The sequence below is a fragment of the Hibiscus syriacus genome, unplaced genomic scaffold (assembly GCF_006381635.1).
Source record: "Hibiscus syriacus cultivar Baekdansim isolate YM2019G1 unplaced genomic scaffold, ASM638163v2 tig00110384_pilon, whole genome shotgun sequence".
Classification (NCBI taxonomy): Eukaryota; Viridiplantae; Streptophyta; class Magnoliopsida; order Malvales; family Malvaceae; genus Hibiscus; species Hibiscus syriacus.
In genome coordinates, this window is record NW_024062715.1 from 6,301,193 (window position 1) to 6,308,372 (window position 7,180).

Here is a 7,180-nt window from a genome sequence, read left to right on the forward strand (position 1 = left end):
ATTTCATTCCAAAACTCCTAATCTTTAAATCCTCATAAACTCTTCATTTTGTTGTTTTAAAGCAAATTAATCCTTCCTTAATCTTACTTAGCATCTAATAATCAAAACTAAACTTAAATTTCAGCACATAATCAACTCAAGAGAAAACTTACCTTTTGCTTGGCTTCACACGTGAAGAGAAAATGAAGAAGGAAAAGAGAGAATAGATTTTTCTGGAAACTCTCCATCCTTATCCATATATATATATCATTTAATTATATTTTCAAGTCTAATGACCAATTTGCCCTTTAACTCTTTAGATAATTACAATAAACTTTTAGGAAATATTTCTGAACAAATCATTAAACTATTAAACTATTACACTTTCATCTCCATATTCTAAAATTTTACAATTTTGGTCACTATCTCGTATTTTGGGATGTTACAAATCTCCCCTCCTTTTAATAAAAATTCGTCCTCGAATTTTCATTGCACACACTGATAAGAATATATCTTTGTTAAGCAGTTTCACTTATACAGAACCTCATTCTTTACCATCTCTTGTACTTTGTATTCTTTTTCCTCAAAGCTCCCTTTAAAACTTGTAAATACTCTTCTCTTTGTCTTCATCATATCAATATGATCCAAATATCTAACCATATTCAAATCCAGATCATACTTGATTAACTCACTTTATCTTTTCTTCCAATCTTATAACTCTATCACCTTTACTATCACAGTTAGTAAATATCAACTGTTCAATCTAGGGCACGAGCCCTAATTAATCATATATATTTTTTTTTCCCAACCATAATTACCTCAATAATAGTTTACTTAACTTGTCAAATCCATATTCATTCTTAAACTTTTCTATTACTCTTTCTTATACACAATACTATTTACACGTCTACTATTCCTTTTTACATATCATCTCTTCAATAAATCTTTCGTGCTATCATAAACTTCACTTCATTACTTTAATTCTTTCATTACATTTTTCCTTATGCTTTTACATTCCTTTCATATCATTTATACTTTTCCTTCTTTATCCTTTTCAACTTTTCTATCAATCCTTAGTTTCCGTCAAACATACAAATCCTTTAACTTAATACGCTCACTATCACACTACTTTATTATTCAACTAATTTCTTTCAATCAAAACATAAACCTTCATCAAACTATCCATATCTTCATTTCATGTATTTCCTTCACTTATCAAACCTTAATTCTCTTTGTCCATAATATAATTCCTTTGGTTCGAATTCAACCATTCCATTTACCTTTGTCTTATACATAACTAAACCATATCATGTCCTTATGGTATGAACTCGATACCATTAAATGTACACCCCCAACCGTATCCGACCCGGATACGAGTCCGAAGTGTCACATTGATTTTTTAAACATTCATTCGTATAAAATAGTGGTTAATTTAAAAACTTTGATAACATTTAAATTATTTCAAAACGTTTACAACAGATATCAGAGTTCATACCATTTATATCTTTAGACTACATGCCAACTACACTCGGTAAACAGTACCTACATTTTCTGATCTGACATTTGGTAAGGAAACTGACCTGTCTTGCTCCGCATTACTCTTTACTCTTCTTGAAACCTACGCGAAACAATCACACTAAGTCGAAGACTTAGTGAGGCATAACAACTTACAATGCACTTCATAACATATATCAATACATGCATGTTCTGTTCTATCATGTTATACCAATTCCATGCATTCTTCGTATCATATAAATCATATCAGATTAATTACAGTAAATACATACAGACCCATAATTCATCATTAACAGTTTATCATGTAACATACTTTTATTGTTAACCTTTTCAATCAACACTATACACACACAACATCATATGGTTCACGTAACACATTTCAAACACTTATAAACCCATCGTATACATATCACATTCAGTATGCTTGTTTTCACTTTATTAGCCCATGTACACTAGTGAGAACTTAAGGTATGCGAGTACATTGAGGTTGTGCACACATATGCTGTCACCAGCTCGATCAATGTCCCGAAGGAAGTCCATAGATTCCGAAGAACCTAGGTAATCAGTCCATATGTCCCAAGGACATAGTAAACAGTCCATATGTTCCGAAGAACATAGGTAAACAGTCCATATGTTCCGAAGAACATAGGTAAACAGTCCATATGTTCCGAAGAACATAGGTAACAGTCCATATGTTCCGAAGAACATAGGTAAACCCTCGACCCTTGGCATGCCAACTATACCCTAGCTCTCATATCACATAACATGGGCATTATTTATAACAGTTCACATTACTTATTCATATTCTTTCTCTTATAACCACATATCTTTTCTTTCAGTCACGTATCACATGTACGTAATCATTGATCTCATAACATACTGTTTTCACATATATATTCATATCATTTCACATATACACTTTCATAGCATGCCATATAAGCTCATAGCTTCTTTCACATATACATGTAGTCACATAGCTTCTTTCATATTCTCATAGGATCACATAGTTCATATCTATACTTTGTTTTCTCATGTTCACATAATCATGTCATATGGCTCATATCTTTCTCATGCAGTCACATAGTTCAGTTTCACATATGTTCATATATATATATACATTACATAGCACATACTTCTCATAACATTACATTCAAAGCATGTTAACACATATAATCATGCATACATACAATTCATGTCATTCATATACGTGTAATCATATATTCATGCATTCTAACAGAGGAAAAGACTTGTCGCAAGTCTTGTTCCATTTAGCACCATAACTAATTAATATGCACTCACCTGGCCTCACTAGTCAATTCAATCTCTTGTCTTTCCCCTTGATCAATCTTACTTGCCAAACGTTCCGGAATTCTTTATGCGTAGAATCTACATAAATGTACATTCGAGGTAATCATTAATACCTACACCTTGTAATTGAATACTAACTTAAACGAACTATTAAACCATATTAACATTTTTCTTAGGGGGAATCGTTCCCTACCATGGGGGTATCGATTCCCTCAAGACATACTGGAATTCTTGTTCGTTTGAAGGGTATCGGTTCCCCTTGAATGGGTACCGATTCCCCTTGCCCAGAAATCATATTTTGAGCTCGAAAATCCTTCATTTTCAGCTCACACATCAAACTTCATTCCCTTTAATATTCCTAACTTTCATACACTACTTAAACTCATTTCTACTCCATATCACTTCTTTAATTCAAAATTCTATCTTCCATATAAGATTCAAAAATCATACCAAATTTTCATGTTCTAATTCCAATTCTAACACTTCCTACTTCTTAATTTTAACCATTGACAATCAATTTAACTTCAATTCTACTTATCAATTCTTTCCAAAGTTTCATATAAAAACTCCAAATCTTTAATCTCTCTTACCCCTCCATCATTTGTTTTTAAGATGATTTAAGCTTTCCTTAAGCTTAGTTATCATCTAATAATCAAAATCCAACCTTAAAATCAACAATTCATTTACAAACAAAGAACTTACCTTTTGAAGCTAGCCCCACGTGAAGAAGAGAAAGCAAGAAGAAGAAAGCTTCCAGATAGCTCTCTTCCCACGTGTATATAATTCCTTAAATGATCAAATGACCATTTTACCCTTTATTTCCTTTATTTCAATATTTCATTCCAAACTCCTAATCTTTAAATCCTCATAAACTCTTCATTTGTTGTTTTAAAGCAAATTAATCCTTCCTTAATCTTACTTAGCATCTAATAATCAAAACTAAACTTAATTTCAGCACATAATCAACTCAAGAGAAACTTACCTTTGCTTGGCTTCACACGTGAAGAGAAAATGAAGAAGGAAAAGAGAGAATAGATTTTTCTGGAAACTCTCCATCCTTATCCATATATATATCATTTAATTATATTTTCAAGTCTAATGACCAATTTGCCCTTAACTCTTTAGATTACAATAAACTTTAGGAAATATTTCTGAACAAATCATTAAAACTATTAAACTATTACACTTTCATCTCCATATTCTAAAATTTTACAATTTGGTCACTATCTCGTATTTTGGGATGTTACAAATCTCCCCTCCTTTTAATAAAATTCGTCCTCGAATTTTCATTGCACACACTGATAAGATATATCTTTGTTAAGCAGTTTCACTTATACAGAACCTCATTCTTTACCATCTCTTGTACTTTGTATTCTTTTTCCTCAAAGCTCCCTTTAAAACTTGTAAATACTCTTCTCTTTGTCTTCATCATATCAATATGATCCAAATATCTAACCATATTCAAATCCAGATCATACTTGATTAACTCACTTTATCTTTTCTTCCAATCTTATAACTCTATCACCTTTACTATCACAGTTAGTAAATTATCAACTGTTCAATCTAGGGCACGAGCCTAATTAATCATATATATTTTTTTTTCCCAACCATAATTACCTCAATAATAGTTTACTTAACTTGTCAAATCCATATTCATTCTTAAACTTTTCTATTACTCTTCTTATACACAATACTATTTACACGTCTTATTCCTTTTTACATCATCTCTTCAATAAATCTTTCGTGCTATCATAAACTTCACTTCATTACTTTAATTCTTTCATTACATTTTTCCTTATGCTTTTACATTCCTTTCATATCATTTATACTTTTCCTTCTTTATCCTTTTCAACTTTTCTATCAATCCTTAGTTTCCGTCAAACATACAAATCCTTTAACTTAATACGCTCACTATCACACTACTTATTATTCAACTAATTTCTTTCAATCAAACATAAACCTTCATCAAACTATCCATATCTTTTATTATTCTCAATCAAAATATTCATTCTCTATTTCCTTCACTTATCAAACCTTAATTCTCATTGTCCATAATATAATTCCTTTGGTTCGAATTCAACCATTCCATTTACCTTTGTCTTACATAACTAACCATATCATGTCCTTATGGTATGAACTCTGATACCATTAAATGTAACACCCCTAACCCGTATCCGACCCGGATACGAGTCCGAAGTGTCACATTGATTTTTTAAACATTCATTCGTATAAAATAGTGGTTAATTTAAAAACTTTGATAACATTTAAATTATTTCAAAACGTTTACAACAGATATCAGAGTTCATACCATTTATATCTTTAGACTACATGCCAACTACACTCGGTAAACAGTACCTACATTTTTCTGATCTGACATTTGGTAAGGAAAACTGACCTGTCTTGCTCCGCATTACTCTTTACTCTTCTTGAAACCTACGCGTGAAACAATCACACGCTAAGTCGAAGACTTAGTGAGGCATAACAACTTACAATGCACTTCATAACATATATCAATACATGCATGTTCTGTTCTATCATGTTATACCAATTCCATGCATTCTTCGTATCATATAAAATCATCAGATTAATTAAGTAAATACATACAGACCCATAATTCATCATTAACAGTTTATCATGTAATCACATACTTTTATTGTTAACCTTTTCAATCAAACACTATACACACACAACATCATATGGTTCACGTAACACATTTCAAACCACTTATAAACCCATCGTATACATATCACATTCAGTATGCTTGTTTAATCACTTTATTAGCCCCATGTACACTAGTGAGAACTTAAGGTATGCGAGTACATTGAGGTTGTGCACACATATGCTGTCACCACAGCTCGATCAATGTCCCGAAGGACCAGTCCAGATTCCGAAGAACCTAGGTAATCAGTCCATATGTCCCGAAGGACATAGGTAAACAGTCCATATGTTCCGAAGAACATAGGTAAACAGTCCATATGTTCCGAAGAACATAGGTAAACAGTCCATATGTTCCGAAGAACATAGGTAAACAGTCCATATGTTCCGAAGAACATAGGTAACCCTCGACCCTTGGCATGCAACTATACCCCTAGCTCTCATATCACATAACATGGGCATTATCATTTATAACAGTCACATTACTTATTCATATTCTTTCTCTTATAACCACATATCTTTTCTTTTCAGTCACGTATCATGTACGTGTAATCATTGATCTCATAACATATACTTGTTTTCACATATATATTTCATATCATTTCATATACACTTTCATATCACATGCCATATAAGCTCATAGCTTCTTTCACATACATGTAGTCACATAGCTTCTTTTCATATTCTCATAGGATCACATAGTTCATATCTTATACTTTGTTTTCTCATGTTCACATATATCATGTCATATGGCTCATATCTTTCTCATGCAGTCACATAGTTCAGTTTCACATGTTCATATATATATATACATTACATAGCACATACTTCTCATAACATTACATTCAAAAGCATGTTACACATAATCATGCATACATACAATTCATGTCATTCATATACGTGTAATCATATATTCATGCATTCTAACAGAGGAAAAAGACTTGTCGCAAGTCTTGTTTCCATTTAGCACCATAAACTAATTAATATGCACTCACCTGGCCTCACTAGTCAATTCAAATCTCTTGTCTTTCCCCTTGATCAATCTTACTTGCCAACGTTCCGGAATTCTTTATGCGTAGAATCTACATAAATGTACATTTCGAGGTAATCATTAGATACCTACACCTTGTAATTGAATACTAGCAACTTAAACGAACTTATTAAACCAATATTAACATTTTTCTTTAGGGGGAATCGGTTCCCTACCATGGGGGTATCGATTCCCTCAAGACATACTGGAAATTCTTGTTCGTTTGAAGGGGTATCGGTTCCCCTTGAATGGGTACCGATTCCCCTGCCCAGAAATCATATTTTGAGCTCGAAAATCCTTCATTTTCAGCTCAACACATCAAACTTCATTCCCTTTAATATTCCTAACTTTCATACACATACTTAAACTCATTTCTACTCCATAATCACTTCTTTAAATTCAAAATTCTATCTTCCATATAAGATTCAAAATCATACCAAATTTTCATGTGTTCTAATTCCAATTCTAACACTTCCTACTTCTTAATTTAACCATTGACAAGTCAAATTTAACTTCAAATTCTACTTATCATTCTTTTCCAAAGTTTCATATAAAACTCCAAATCTTTAATCTCTCTTAACCCCTCCATCATTTGTTTTTAAGATGATTTAAGCTTTCCTTAAGCTTAGTTATCATCTAATAATCAAAATCCAACCTTAAAATCAACAATTCATTTACAAACAAAGAACTTAC